Below are 17104 nucleotides of genomic sequence, written 5' to 3'. Positions count from 1 at the left end.
ATCATAGACATAATTAATAACTTCACCCAAGAAAACGATAATAATGAGACATCATACCAAAATGTATGGGATGCAGCCAAAGCGGTAATAAGGGGAAATTTCATATCTCTAGAGGCCTATTTGTATAAAATAGAGAAAGAGAAGGTCAATGAATTGGGTTTGCAATTAAAAATGCTAGAAAAGGAACAAATTAAAAACCCCCAGTCAAACACTAAACTTGAAATTCTAAAAGTAAAAGGTGAGATCAATAAAATTGAAAGTAAAAAAACTATTGAATTGATTAATAAAACTAAGAGTTGGTTCTATGAAAAAACCAACAAAATAGACAAACCCTTAGTAAATCTGATTAAAAAAAGGAAAGAGGAAAATCAAATTGTTAGTCTTAAAAATGAAAAGGGAGAACTCGCCACTAACGAAGAGGAAATTAGAGCAATAATTAGGAGTTACTTTGCCCAACTTTATGCCAATAAATTCGACAACTTAAATGAAATAGAAAAATACCTCCAAAAATACAGCTTGCCCAAACTAACAGAGGAAGAAGTAAATATCCTAAACAGTCCCATCTCAGAAAAAGAAATAGAACAAACTATCAATCAACTCCCTAAGAAAAAATCCCCAGGACCAGATGGATTTACATGTGAATTCTACCAAACATTTAAAGAACAATTAACTCCAATGTTATATAAACTATTTGAAAAAATAGGGATTGAAGGAGTCCTACCAAACTCCTTTTATGACACAGATATGGTACTGATACCTAAACCAGGTAGGCTGAAAACAGAGAAAGAAAATTATAGACCAATCTCCCTAATGAATATTGATGCTAAAATCTTAAATAAAATATTAGCAAAAAGATTACAGAAAATTGTCACCAGGATAATACACTATGACCAAGTAGGATTTATACCAGGAATGCAGGGCTGGTTCAATATTAGGAAAACTATTAGCATAATTGACTATATCAATAACCAAACAAACAAAAACCACATGATCATCTCAATAGATGCAGAAAAAGCATTTGATAAAATCCAACATCCATTCCTAATAAAAACACTTGAGAGCATAGGAATAAATGGACTTTTCCTTAAAATAGTCAGGAGCATATATTTAAAACCATCAGTAAGCATCATATGCAATGGGGAAAAACTGGAACCTTTCCCAGTAAGATCTGGAGTGAAGCAAGGTTGCCCACTATCACCATTATTATTTAATATCGTATTAGAAACACTAGCCTCGGCAATAAGAGTCGAGAAAGATATAAAAGGAATTAGAGTAGGCAATGAGGAAACCAAACTATCACTCTTTGCAGATGATATGATGGTATACCTAGAGAACCCCAGAGATTCTACCAAAAAGCTATTGGAAATAATTCATAATTTTAGCAAAGTAGCTGGCTACAAAATAAATCCCCATAAATCCTCAGCATTTTTATACATCACCAACAAAACCCAACAGCAAGAGATACAAAGAGAAATTCCATTCAGAATAACTGTTGATACCATAAAATATTTGGGAATCTATCTACCAAAGGAAAGTCAGGAATTATATGAGCAAAATTATAAAAAAGTCTCCACACAAATAAAGTCAGACTTAAATAATTGGAAAAATATTAAGTGCTCTTGGATTGGCCGAGCGAACATAATAAAGATGACAATACTCCCTAAACTAATCTATTTATTTAGTGCTATACCAATCAGACTTCCAAGAAAATATTTTATTGATCTAGAAAAAATAACAACAAAATTCATATGGAACAATAAAAATTCGAGAATCTCAAGGGAACTAATGAAAAAAAAATCAAATGAAGGTGGCCTAGCTGTACCTGATCTAAAATTATATTATAAAGCAGCAGTCACCAAAACCATTTGGTATTGGCTAAGAAATAGATTAGTGGATCAGTGGAAAAGGCTAGGCTCACAAGACAGAATAGTCAACTATAGCAATCTAGTGTTTGACAAACCCAAAGCCCCTAACTTCTGGGAAAAGAATTCATTATTTGATGAAAACTGCTGGGATAATTGGAAATTAGTATGGCAGAAATTAGGCATGGACCCACACTTAACACCATATACCAAGATAAGATCAAAATGGGTCTATGACCTAGGCATAAAGAACGAGATTATAAATAAATTAGAGGAACATAGAATAGTTTATCTCTCAGACTTGTGGAGGAGAAAGAAATTTGTGACCAAAGATGAACTAGAGACCATTACTAATCACAGAATAGAAAATTTCGATTACATCAAATTAAAAAGCCTTTGTACAAATAAAACTAATGCAAACAAGATTAGAAGGGAAGCAACAAACTGGGAAAACATTTTCACAGTTAAAGGTTCTGATAAAGGCCTCATTTCCAAAATATATAGAGAACTGACTCAAATTTATAAGAAATCAAGCCATTCTCCAATTGATAAATGGTCAAAGGATATGAACAGACAATTTTCAGAGGATGAGATTGAAACTATTACCACTCATATGAAAGAGTGTTCCAAATCATTATTGATCAGAGAAATGCAAATTAAGACAACTCTGAGATACCACTACACACCTGTCAGATTGGCTAAGATGACAGGAAAAAATAATGATGAATGTTGGAGGGGATGCGGGAAAACTGGGACACTAATGCATTGTTGGTGGAGTTGTGAACGAATCCAACCATTCTGGAGAGCAATCTGGAATTATGCCCAAAAAATTATCAAAATGTGCATATCCTTTGATCCAGCAGTGTTTCTATTGGGCTTATATCCCAAAGAAATACTAAAGAAGGGAAAGGGACCTGTATGTGCCAAAATGTTTGTAGCAGCCCTGTTTGTAGTGGCTAGAAACTGGAAAATGAATGGATGCCCATCAATTGGAGAATGGCTGGGTAAATTGTGGTATATGAATGTTATGGAATATTATTGTTCTGTAAGAAATGACCAGCAGGATGAATACAGAGAGGCTTGGAGAGACCTACATGAACTGATGCTAAGTGAAATGAGCAGAACCAGGAGATCATTATACACTTCGACAACGATATTGTATGAGGACATATTTTGATGGAAGTGGATTTCTTTGACAAAGAGACCTGAGTTTCAATTGATAAATGACGGACAGAAGCAGCTACACCCAAAGAAAGAACACTGGGAAACAAATGTGAACTATCTGCATTTTTGTTTTTCTTCCCGGATTATTTATACCTTCTGAATCCAATTCTCCCTACGCAACAAGAGAACTGTTCGGTTCTGCAAACATATATTGTATCTAGGATATACTGCAACATATCCAACATATAAAGGACTGCTTGCCATCTAGGGGAGGGGGTGGAGGGAGGGAGGGGAAAAAAAAAATCGGAACAGAAATGAGTGTCAATATAATGTAATTATTAAATAAAAAATTTAAAAAAAAAAAAAAAAAAAAAAAGAAATTTCATTCTTTACCCTAGGCCTTCCCACCCACTTATGACATGGTAAGGTCTATTTATCACTTTGGTTTTATATATATATATATAATATATATATATAATTTATAACATTGGTTGGGAGACAAGTATAGCACCTTGTTTTATAGATTTTTCATATTATTCCAAGAGAAATAATGCATTTTTATCATTCTGTGATGCTAAAGAGACTTTTCCACTGGATTCAGTATCAGAGGCTTTTCCACTGAAATCCACTGAGAGGTCTGTCAGCCCCATGTTGGGCACCAAAATGTGATGTTTTTCTTCTTTAATATATAATATAATGATGGTTCTCTCTGGGAGAGAGTTGGTTTCTTGGGGAGGTTTTCTGGAGGCAGCTTTAGTTGCAGTTGAAAGTAATAATCACCTCAAAACACAGCCAGCTGGTAAAAAGCAAATGTTTATTTTCTCCTTCCAGTGTAGCTCGGTTACTTTTTCTTAGAGGCCTATCTCTCTGCTTGGTTCCAAGAGCTCTTGCAGCTTTGTCCTTTGCTTCTTTCTCTGTTTTCCTCAGCCTTCAGAGCCAGCACCAAGTTGAATCTGTCTTGCCTATGAGAGAGGGCTTCTGGCTCTCAGTCTCCCAGAGTGGTCTGTGTCTGTCCCAGCATGCTCCTCTCCAATCTAATTCAGCTCAACTCTCAACTCATAGCTTCTTCACTCTGAAAAACTTTCTTGACTGGCCCATCGAAGCTCTCTTTATGCTCCTTCAAGAGAGAGACATTGTAGGATGCGAGAGAGAGAGGAATTATAGGTTTCTTCCCAGAGTGCTCTCTGGCCCTAAGAGCTTCAAGGGAATTGTGAATTCACAAAGTTACAGAGTTAACTTTGTGAATCTCCCATACTTGTGAATTCCAATGAGTAAAGATGTAAACACAAGTATTGTATCAATTAGTTCTACTTAGTACCTTGTTTCAGGTTCTGGCCCAAAACATCTCAACTCTAATGACTTAACAATTTGTAAAGATTCCAACAGTTTGTCCTTCATTTCATTTTGTTTTTATTTTTCTTTTACCAATTACATGGAAAGATAATTTTCAATGTTCACTTTTGTAACATTTTGAATGCCAAATTTTTTCTCCCTCCTTCCTTCACATCTTCCCTCCCCACAATAGCAATCAATTGGATGTAATATATATATATATATATATATATATATATATATATATATATATATATATATATATATATATATGTGTGTGTGTGTGTGTGTGTGTGTGTGTGTGTGTGTGTGTGTGTGTATATATATATGTTATGTAGTGAAAGGAAAATCTATCTATGATCCATCTATTTTTAAATCAATCAATCTACATATCCACCCTATACACACAGATATATATGTATATATATATATATGTATATATATATATATATATATATATTTATGTATAGGTAGATGACAGTTGTATGAAATTTTGGCACCCTATTGCAATAATTAGATGATTTAAAATTTTGGGATAAATAAAAGACTGCTAAGATTCACTTAATTACTTCTCTATGGCTTTAAGGATTTTATTTTAAATAAAAAGTTTGTAGACCAGGCATGATTGTTCAGAGCCACTACTTAAGAAAATTCTTAACATCTAGGCACAAGTTAGGCTTTCTGTCCTTCTTTACATTACTATCTCTCCCTCTAATTAACTCTACCTTTAGAACTAGACCAAAATTCAATTTGGATAATGGAAAATTATAGGTAAGCATCAGAAGGAGATGTAAGAGGAGATGAGGCAGTAGTTTAAAAGCAGAAAAATAAAGACTTATTTGTCTTATCTCTATTCAGACACTTAGACACTAGAGGTATAATAGGCTAAGTCACTTAATCCTTGTTTGTCTCAGTTTCTTCACCTATAAAATGGGAGAAATAATGGTCCTTACACCAAACCTTACATCAAATAAGATATCTATAAAATCTCTTAGCACAATGCTCTAGTACTGATATAATAAACATTTTAACTCTCATCTTTCTTGAGACTTCCTTCACCCTGAATTTTTATTTTAAGTTCATGATGCCTGTAGAGCATCAGTTGTCAAACTTTTTGATCTTAGGAGAAGTTTGAATCTTAAATGTTGTTGATAATATCACAGATCAGCTGTTTCTGTGGTTTCTATATATTTAAATACACTTTTAAGAAATAGAAACATCTTATATTTTAATCTTTCATGCTCCATGAAAGGGTCTTGAGAATCCACAGACTTCCATAAAGCATACTTTAGTCTAGAGAATAGATATATTATCTGCTTTTAGAACTAATTACTTTTAAAAACTTTAGCCTAAAAAGGGCAAGGTCTTCTACTACGTCCAGGGTTATATCCATCTTTTCAGATATATATTTTGTCACTGGACCCAGATGATTCTGAAGGAGATATTGATGTTGGGGACTTTGCTCAGGCCTCCTTCATTAAATTCAATTCACTTGCATGTTATGATATCATTTCCCTGGTGCCATTGTCCTCTTGAAAAATGAAGGACAAACAAGAACAACCACTCTTCCATATATCATACCTTCTATATCTCCTGTTATGATATGTCATATGATGTGATATGTAACATCATAACATATCTTTCTTATTAACCATCCTGTTGCTTACTTCTCATTTTAGCTTCCAGAATCCAGACACTCTGGATCTTCTTTCTCTCTATCCCCTCCTGAGACAGCTTCTGTATTTTATATGTTTGTATATATGGTTCACAATTGATTTAAGGAGGCGCATAGACCCTACTCAGAATCAGTACTGTGTGACTAATTTAATTTGTTTGTTTGTATCTAGGTGAGACAAAAAAAAACAAATGAGGAAGCCTAAGCCACATCTTTAAAAATGCTTTAAAAATAGCAAAAAGAAAAACAGAATTTTTTTGCATATTTAATATAATCAGAAACTTGCCTTTAATGCAACATTTCTATCAAAACAATTACTCTAAAACACACCTGACAAATAACTATATAAACATTATCTGAAAAGCCATACAAAAGGTGACCAATTTCCTAAAATTACCATTTTAATTTTGGATAGTTGTTTTTTTTTTTTCTTTCTTCTTTCTTTCTTTTCTATCTCATCAGAAGCAGGATTGAAATTAAGTAATTAATTAATTAATGGGCTTTTTTTTTACTTTCTCACATGGTCAATTACATTTATAGAAATTAAATGGTTATATTTATAATTAGTATATTTCACTGTGACCCCTGCCAAGTAGTTACTGCATTTTATCTTTGTTATACAATATATAATTTATGGATGCTTGTTCCCATCAAGATTGAATTCATATAATAAACATACATACCTATTAAGCAGGATTGAATTGCATACCACATACTTGGTGACAGAATTTGTGACTGAATCACTCTTCTTTGAGATTTAAATTATCTCCTATTCATTGAAATTAAAAAGAAGTCTTTATAAAATTTTCATTTTAAAAGGAACACACATACAAATAGATAACTAGTAAATTATAGTTCTTAGCCTAATGGCACAGTCAAATTTGTATTTCTTTCCTAAAACCTTAATAGTTTTCCTTCACCTGACTCATATATAGACGCATATTTCTTTCTAATGATATTTCACTGAACAACTCTTGCCAAATGAGCAAGTAACGTATAATTTGGGTTTCTCTTTAACTCTTTCATGTAGTTTTTGAAGTGGTAACATTGTAAAAGATAGGTCAGAAAAGTAAAAAGAGAGAGAGAGAGAGGGAGGGAGGGAGGGAAGAAGAAGAAGAAGAAGAAGAAGAAGAAGAAGAAGAAGAAGAAGAAGAAGAAGAAGAAGAAGAAGAAGAAGAAGAAGAAGAAGAAGAAGAAGAAGAAGAAGAAGAAGAAGAAGAGGAGGAGGAGGAGGAGGAGGAGGAGGAGGAGGAGGAGGGGGGGGGAGGGGAAGGGGAAGAGGGGCTCGAGAAAGAGAGATAAAAGAGAGAAGCTATTCCTGGTTCCAAGATATTGTTTGCTACACTTTGCCTGGAGTTGATTTTAGTTAAGTTATAAACCCCTAAGGAGTTTTATATAGAAACACTGATCAACTTTCAACTATAAGGGTATAAATATTCCAATCACAATTACAGATCTAGAAGCTACAGAAGTAACCTGAGGGGCACAGGAGGAGTGGAAGAATGAAAAGACTGGTAGATCTCATCATTTCTTCTAATTAGGCACAATACTTTACCTTCATGTCTTGAAAATCATTGGGAAAAAAGAAAAACATCTTTTCTTGTTAGCAGGGAACAAGCCAACTGGGGTAAAAAACCTCACATTGATTTAATGGATAAAATATATTATTAACATTATAAAGTAGAGCAAAGAAAGAAGTGAAAACTGCTAATATACTAAGTTAAGAAAGTTTTTAGAAAAAGTATTTGGATATGAAAATTAAAAAAGATTCAATCAAATGTATTTTATCTTTATAAATTTGGCTGTTTTAAATAAAGTAAAAAAAAAAAAAAAAAAAAACCCTTCGGAATAAAGACAGCTGCCAGCAGATCAGCGATCAGCCAATATCTAGATAGCTCTTTTGGATGTAACTAAAGAAATTACAATGCAACTGTTTGCACTGTATTATAGAAACTGACTCAATACTTGGTAGGGTTGTTCAGTAACCAAATCCACTCAATCTTTGGCAGTTCTACTGAATTTGACACCATGGGACATAATTAGTGTCAGTGAGATATAGGTATGTGAAATACCACTAGAAACTATTCTTGGATCACCACCTCATTCTCAGGCACAGTAGGTTTCTAAACAACTATTAGACCTGTAGACCCGGAACATTTCAGAAAACACAAGTAGAGATAAGCAAAATATTGCTTATCTACCTATGATTTGGTATTTCCACTTATAACTATTGTTATAATACCTGAACTTCATCAGAGGCAGATAACATTATGACAATTTGATAATTAGACAACTCTAGGTGGTTTTATAGGAACAGGTCACAAGAAAAGAAATCTGGTATTATATAAATACCAAATTGTTATTCTTCAAAGTTAGGGAACTACAGGCTTAGAACACTAGAGCTAAGAGATTTTTTAAAATGTGTTAGTAAATGTTGATATGTGCTCTCTCTTTCTCTCTCTCTCTCTCTCTCTCTCTCTCTCTCTCTCTCTCTCTCTCTCTTTCTTTCTCTCTCTTGCTATAAGTCATATGTAACCTGGGCTTATTTTCCTCAGTGTATCAGGGGAAGACAGTGGTACACTGAGGAAAATAAGTGATGTAACAACAAAGGATACACACACACACACACACACACACACACATATATATACACATATATATGTATATATGTATGTATGTATAACATTTTTTCTAGAATGTGGATTAAAAACAGAGTATCTTCATCCTAATCCATTCATATATCAACATTTCAGAGGTCTTTTCCCTAGCTCTCAGGTATTAGGCCATCTTCTGAATACATAGTCCACAAGCATCTGCATAAAAATATTTTCTTTAATTAATAGTGACTTCAAAATGCTCAAGACGGGCATCAAAGAAAATAGCCAGAATCACAGTCTTCTGGAAGAGCTTTAGAAAAGTGGTCTCAAGCAAAAATTTGGATAAGTAGGTTATGGAAAATTATTGAGATATTTTGAAAGCAGTTTCAATATATTTAATTCAATGCATATTTAATCATATTAGTCTAGGTTCTTCTTGTACAAATAAAGATTTATGCATTCTTATCCTATGAAATACTTGTACATATTTTGCCATCTATTACATATAAACAATTCGTTCAATTTGCCAACATCTTATTCTCCTCCTTTTACTATTTCTTGGATATCTTTATAGCTCTTAGGCTATCCATCTATCATTTCTTCCTCTCCATTTCCTGTCCTAATCATATGCATCTTTTTGGTGACTTGTATACCACATTTCACCTAGATCTTGGCCACTCTGTATATGATATCAAAAATAATTTAAAAATATAATGGTAAAGCAGGAAAAAAATGTGAAATATCACAGAGAAAAAAATAACAGGGAAAATTGGGAGGATATCATATAAGAATTATTCCTTTCAGACTCTTATCAATTTTTTCTTTAGTGGTAGGAAATTTTTTTCTATATATATAATATTTTCAAAATATATGCAAAGGTAGTTTTCAACATTCATCCATGCAAAAAGCTTATGTTCCATTATTTCCTCCCTTCTTTCTCTGACCCATTCAAGTACTACAATATAAGATAAACATGTGTAATTTGTCTAAGTATATTTTCATATTTATCATGCTGCAAGACATAAATTAGATCAAAAAAGGAAAAATTAGAAAGCAAAAAATGCAAACAGCAAAAAAGTGAAAATACTATGTTGTGATCCACATTCAGTACTCACAATCTTTTTTCTGGATGCAGATGGCTCTTTCCATTGCAAGTTTGTTGTTATTGTTCTGAATCACCTCATCATTGAAAAATCCAAGTATATCACAGTTATCACATAATCTTGTTGCTGCTCTATATAAAGTTCTCTTCCTTCTAGTTACTCCATTTAGTATCAGTTCATATATATCTCTCCAAGACTTTCTGAAAACATCCTGTTCATCATTTCTTATATAAGGTACAAAAATATTGTGTTAAACTAATATTCCATTACATTCATATACCTTAATCAGGCATTCCTCAACTGATGTGGATACTTAATTTCCAGTTCCTTGACACTACAAAAAGGGCTATCACAAATATTTTTGCACATGTGGGTCCTTTTTCCTTTTTTATTTTTTTAGTAAAGTTGTTGTTTTTGTTTTTGTTTTTTTTTTTTCCCCAAAGCATATGCACGGACAATTCTTTAATATTATCCCTTGCAAAACCTTGTGTTCTCATTTTCCACCCCTTTCCCCCACACCCTCTCCTAGATGGCAAGTTATCCAAAACATATTAAACATGGTAAAACTATTTGGTAAAACCAATATATGCATAAATATTTATACAATTATCATGCCACAAAAGAAAAATCCTAACCAGTTTTAAAAAAATGAGAAGCAAAATAAAATGTAAGCAACAACAATAAAAATAGTGAGTTTGATGAGTTTGATGACTGCTACTTTATAATACTGTTTTAGGCTTGGTACAGCTGGGGCAACTTCATTTGCAGTTTTTTTTACTATAATTACCTTGATATTCTTGACTTTTTGTTATTCCAGATGAACTTCATTATTACTTTTGTTTTTAGCTTCTGTTGGAAGTTTCATTGGTGTGGCATTGAAAAAGTAGATTAATTTAGATAGCATTGTCATTTTTATTATATCACTTGGCCTCCCCATGAGCTAGTTCTTCCTGGTGATTAGACCTGATTATTTGTGTGGAAAATGTTTTGTAATTTTATTCATATAGTTCCTGTCTTTATCTTGGCAATTAGAGTCCCAAATATGTTATATTATCTATAGTTATTTTAAATGGAATTTCTCTTTTTATCTCTTCCTACTGGACTTTATTGGTAACATGTAAAAATGCTAATGATTTATGTAGATTTATTTTGTATCCTGCAACTTTGCTAAAGTTTTGAATTATTTCTAGCAATTTTAGTTGATTCTCTAATATACCATCTTATCATCTGCAAAGAGAAATAATTTGGTCATTACCTACTCTCATTCCTGTAATTTTCTTTTCTTCTCTTATTGCTTAAGCTAACATTTATAATGCAATATTGAATAGTAATGGTGATAGTGAGCAATCTTGGTTCACCCCTGATCTTATTGGGAATTGTTCTAGTTTAAGCCCATTGCATATGATGTAATTTAAAACCATCAGTTTTAAATTGTTTTAAATAGATGCTATTGTTCATTTTAAGGAAATCTCCATTTATTCTTATACTCTCTAGTATTTTAATAGAATGGGTGATGGATTTTGTCTCATACCATTTTTTGCATGTATATAGGTGATTATGATTTCTGTTAGTCTGATTGTTGATATAGTCAGCTATGCTAATCATTTTCCTTTTATTGAATCAGTCCTGCATTTGTGGTATAATTCATACTTGGTGTATTATCCTATGTATCTATCATCTCCCACCAAGCCTATGAAGCCTCTCTCTTGATCTATTACAGCAAAAATCTGGCGCTTCTCTGCTGTTTTGCTTGGTCACAGATTGCTGCTGACTTGTCTGGACTCCATATGCTCTGGAGTGTCTTTCCCCTTTTACGCCATTGAGACACACTATTGCTTTTAAGTTGTCTTATGCTAAAAATCTTGTCTTCATGGTCTTTTATTGGTTCTTCAACTTCACATTTATTTTGAATTATTTCTTTATAATTGTTTGTGAATATGTAAATGCATGTGATTCCTGCCTCATCCTTTCATTGGAGAAGCCTTTCTAAAGAATGATAAGTAAAAGTCTTTTACAACTGAGACAAAACATTATCTTAGAGGTAGTTGAAATTATCTAATATCCTTCCCAAAAAAGTTGTTACTTTCACCAATATTATTCATTGTTTTACTAGCAATGCTGCCTATACCCATAAAACATGAAAACAGAAATTAAAAGAATAAGAAGAGATAATGAAGAACCAAAATTATTACTTTGCAGGTATGATGGTATATTTAAAGGGCCTGAGAAAACATACTGCAAAACTAGTTGAAAACATTACTAACTTTGGCCAAGGTTCAGATTATGAAATAAATATACATAAAGCATCATCATTTTATATATTATAAACAAAACATAGAAGGTATTGAGAAATTATATTTAAATAATTGGAAACAAAATAAATGTTTAACAATCTACATGACACAAATTATATGAACAAAAATATAAAATGCTTTTCAGGCAACTATAGAACTAAACAATTGGGGAACTATTAATAGTTCATGGGGATTGAATCATAATGTGTAAACAAATGAGAAAGAGCCAATCTATATGTCCAACAATGATAAAAAGAGAGCTTAGGGCCCCTTTGTGTGGAAATTTTTTTCTTTATTTGTTTGTTAGTTTTGGGCTCTTTTCTTTTTTTTATTAAAGCTTTTAGTTTTTCAAAACATAACAATTCTTCAACATTAGTCCTTGCAAAACCTTGTGTTCCAATTTCTTCCACCCCTTCCCCCATGCCCTTCCCTATATGAAAGTAGTCTAATATATGTTAAATATGATATGAAAGTATGTTAAATCTAATGTATACATACATAATTATACAATTATAGTACTGCACAAAAATCAAACCAGTTTTAAAAAAGCAAAATAAATTGCAAGCAAGCAACAACAAAAAAGGTATGTTGTGAACCACCCTCAGTTCCCACAGTCCTCTCTCTGGGTGTCGATGACTCTCTTCATCACTGAACATGTGGAACTGGTTTGAATCATCTCATTGTTGAAGAAAGCCACATCCATCAGAATTGACCATCATATAGTATTGTTGTTGAAGTATATAATGATCTCCTAGTTCTGTTCATTTCACCCAGCACCAGTTCATGTAAGTCTCTCCAGGCATATCTGAAATCTTCCTGTTGGTCATGTCTTATACAACAATAATATGCCATAACATTCATATACCATAATTTATTAAGCCATTCTCCAATTGATAAGCATAAGAAAAGATGCTCCAAATTACTATTGATCAGAGAAATGCAAATTAAGACAACTCTGAGATAACACTACAGATCTGTCAGATTGGCTAAGATGACAGGCAAAGATAATGACATATTTTGGAGGGATGTGGGAAAATTGGGACACTGATACAGTGTTGGTGGAAATGTGAATAGATCCAATCATTCTGGGGAACAAGTATATATATATATATATATATATATATATATATATATATATATATGTATGTGTGTATGTGTGTGTATATATATGTATATGTGTATGAATGTATATGTATACACACATGACAAAGTTGTATTTTGTTTTATATTCCTTTTTTGTTTTTTTTCTTATTCTGTTTTTTTTTAATTAAATGAACTTTTTAAAGTAAAAATAAAAAAGAAAACAGATAAAGAAGCGATCATTTAAGGATTATTGGATTGTCCAAAATTCATAGTAAAAAGACCCTATTAAATATTGTGATAGTTCAAGAAATTTCAAAGAAAATTGTCCCAATATTTTGGAGCTAGAGAGAAAAGAGAAATAGAAAGAATCCACAAATCAGCACCTGAAATAGAACCCAAAATACCAATTTCCAGGAATATCAGAATCAAATTCTAGAGCTTCCAAATAAAAAAGAAAATATTTTAAACTGATTTTTTTAAATATACATATACCATGAAGGCTCAGTTACAATAATGTACAATATTTTATCTGAGGATTTTAAATAAATAAAGAAGGAAACATTGCCTAATCAGAGATATTTGCTGGAATTTACCAATAGATATTTTAAAAAATAAAGACAGATAATATCATAATTTGATTTTTTTTTGAAAAAAATAGCTATATAACTTAAGGAAAAGTTACACTCTCCAAAATGTAATTTTGCCAAAGTAATTTTGAAAAATCAGAGCATCATATATGTAGCACAGGAAGAGACCTTAGAGGACAATGACTAGAAAAGAAAAGGCAGAGTTATTTGAAAGAGACCATTGTATCTAAACTGAGATTTGCTTTAAAAGATAACTTCAGGATTGGTTATAAAATCAATGACGTGATACATGATGATCATTTGAAGGAATTAGATATGTTTAGCATATAACATGCTATAATGTGCATGTAACATGTGTTACATGCACATTATAGCATGTTATATGCTCAACTTATATATGAAAACAATCCTGCCATAATAAACCTAATAACTGATCATTCAGTCTCTTCTTGAAGTCCTCCAGAGATGCTGAACTGGCCACCTTGCAAAGAAACCCATTCCATTTTGGATTGCCATAATTATCAGTAACTTTTGTTTTCTTGTCCTTTATGTTTATGTTCTTTGTTATCCCCGACATCAGGTCTTCCCTTCTTTCCTGTAACTTTATGCATATCTTCAAGGTCTGCCTCTTCTAATCCCTTTAATCTTCACTCCAGGGCCAAATAGAAAAAGTTTTATATTTATTCCACAAATAAGCTCTCAGATATTAAATAAATTTTAAATCCTCATAGGTATTGCTTTCTTCATGTTAAACATATCTAATTCCTTCAAATGATCATCACATATCACATATAAAGGCATTTCATTACATTATTTTCCCTCCCTTGTACAAGTTTCAGCTTACCAATAGCTGTCATAAATTTTGATGCCAGAAGTAAACACATTAGTCCAGATGAATTCCGATGAGTGAAGGATAAAATGGGACTGTGACCTCAATATTCCTTGAAAGTACGTTTCTTTGAATACAACCAAGACCACATTAGCTTTTTTGGTGACCACATAAGATTTTTTTCACATTGAGTTTACAATACACTAAAATCACCAAATTTATTTCACAATGTGTACTATTTAATCATTTCTTATTCATGTTATACTTGTAAAGTTGCTTTTTTTTTTCTATCCAACTATAAGTGTTTACATGTATTCCTATTGTATCTTGTTTCTAGTAAACTATAGTGCTGTGTAGTTTCCTACAATGTCAAAATCTTTTGATTCCTCTCATCCAGTGTATAAACTACTTCTTCCAGCTTTGTGACATTTACAAATTTGATAAGCATATCATCTATGTCTTTTTTTAGTCATTAATAAATACTACAGCACTAAACTGGTGATCTGCTATTATGTTGATATCAATCCATTTATAATTATAAATAATGCACAGGTAAGGTATTTCCTTTTATTAATGCAGGGCTGCATCTTCACTACAACTTATAATCTTAGGGAGTTTTCTGAGTCATTGAGAAATTAAGTGAATATAGCAGGATGAAACATTCAGCATGTTATTAGATGTAGGATTCAAACATGCCTTGCCATTAACGATGACTCTCCATCTATTATACCACATTATCTCAACAATAAATGTGATAAAGCAGCTAAATACCTCATTAAAATTCTTTCAGCAAGAAAATATTGTTGAAAAGATAGTTATATCATAATTCCTTAAAATTATCAAACTGAGAGAAAAACAAATTGCTTATAAAATTCAAGCAACTTAATTGTAATAGGGAATGAAGATTGGATGGATTTTTTTTCCTTTAGGATATTGATGCTTTCAACATTTTAGCTTGTATCATGTGGAAAGGAACCTCATAACACATCAAATAAAGATTTCTAGGAGATAAATTTGTAAATCCAAATTTATTATAGAATAAAGCATCATATTGGTATATTCATTTATCCTCATTATCTCTCAGTGGAGGAATGGAGTTTAAGAATTTTTTTCATCATTTGATATCTCCAAAGTAACTCCCTAGATACAGGAAATGTTACCATATAGTATGATATATTTAATTTTTCACTTAGCTGTAGCAGTACCCTTAATTATTCTTTTTATTACTTTTTAAAGAACTTGTCTTATTATCAAAAGAACAAAAATGGAATGAAATACAAAGAAACTTGGAATAATTTATTTCATGCCAAATAGCCTTTTAGAAAGTCATTTGCCAAGTGAGAAAGTCATTCCTATTACATGCTGCTACTCCTATAGTGCTAATTTCCACAAAACTTCTTGGCACTGTTATTACCTCCTCAGTGTGATAGCAGAAATCTTTCATCATTATCAATAGTGGTACAAAGATTTGTTTTTATAGTTATAGTATCTTTTCATTGCAAAGTGAATCTTCCAGTTTACTTTTAAAGTAAAATCTCAATACACCATTGAATTGGACACTGACATTTACATGAGAACTTTTTACTTGGATGTATTTTAAATTAAGTGTGTAACAGCCTTATTCTATTTTCATTCCAAGTTCAGGGATTGCAAAATGATGAGGATAGGGAAATGCTTCTTTTCCCACCAATAATCTAGTCACTTTCTCTACTACAAACATTATATGATAGACAATACTGTAGTTTAGCTAATAAGTACAATTTATTTTCTACTGCACATAACTTCTTTCCCTTTAAACTAGCTCTTCTTTTCTTATGGATATAAACTGCTAATAAAATAAAGTTAGCATATTTAGCCATATTGGTCAAGTCACTATTTTCAAGGCTCTCACATGATTTCATACATCAACTAGTTTAAGAGGACACAAAGCAAAGTCTTGAAAAAAATATGCTTATTTCAAGTCATGTTAACTTTTCTTTTAGTATTTCTCCTAAATTCAGTAATTTACTTATTCTTCTTAGCTGTAAATTAATACTTTTTTCAAGAAGCCCTAAAAAACTTCTGGTTAGCTTATTACCCTAAAGTAAATTCTAGGCTCATGAGAGAAGAGATTTTAGAATTGGAAGAAAACTTAGAGAAAATGTAAAAGAATCAGTATTTTATGGATGAAGGAACTATGGTCCAGAGGTTTGTCACTTGTTGAATTTCCAATTATGTTATTGACTAAGTCAGGACTAACTTAAAATTTTCTGGCTCTTATTCTAAGATACTTTCAATTAGCAATAATCGCGTCTCGGATAAACCTCATTGGCTACGATACTGCCACTGCGCAAAGCTTTATTCTAAGATACTTTCAACTAACATTAAATATCTTTTAATATTTATCCAAGATGTGCCCATAATTCTATTTGAGTTTTGAGATTTAGATACTAGCCATTTCATCATTTCCTCTCCTTATTCAACTTTAAGATATCTTCCTAGACCTGAATTTGCAATACATATTGCATATGCCTAATTCAAGGGGATTCTGAGTTAAGGTCTCCTAAAAGTTAAGAAGATAAAAGATCCTTCTTGCTCA

At 31.9% G+C, this 17104-nt stretch overlaps 1 pseudogene; it reads right to left on the bottom strand.

Annotated features, from left to right (window-relative positions):
* Window positions 1–16752: 16752 nt before the first annotated feature.
* On the bottom strand, window positions 16753–16863 carry LOC127552727 (uncharacterized; annotated as a pseudogene).
* Between the last annotated feature and the right edge of the window lie 241 nt (window positions 16864–17104).

The sequence above is a fragment of the Antechinus flavipes genome, chromosome 2 (assembly GCF_016432865.1).
Source record: "Antechinus flavipes isolate AdamAnt ecotype Samford, QLD, Australia chromosome 2, AdamAnt_v2, whole genome shotgun sequence".
NCBI classification, from domain to species: Eukaryota; Metazoa; Chordata; class Mammalia; order Dasyuromorphia; family Dasyuridae; genus Antechinus; species Antechinus flavipes.
This window is presented reverse-complemented; position numbering and strand designations above follow the sequence as displayed.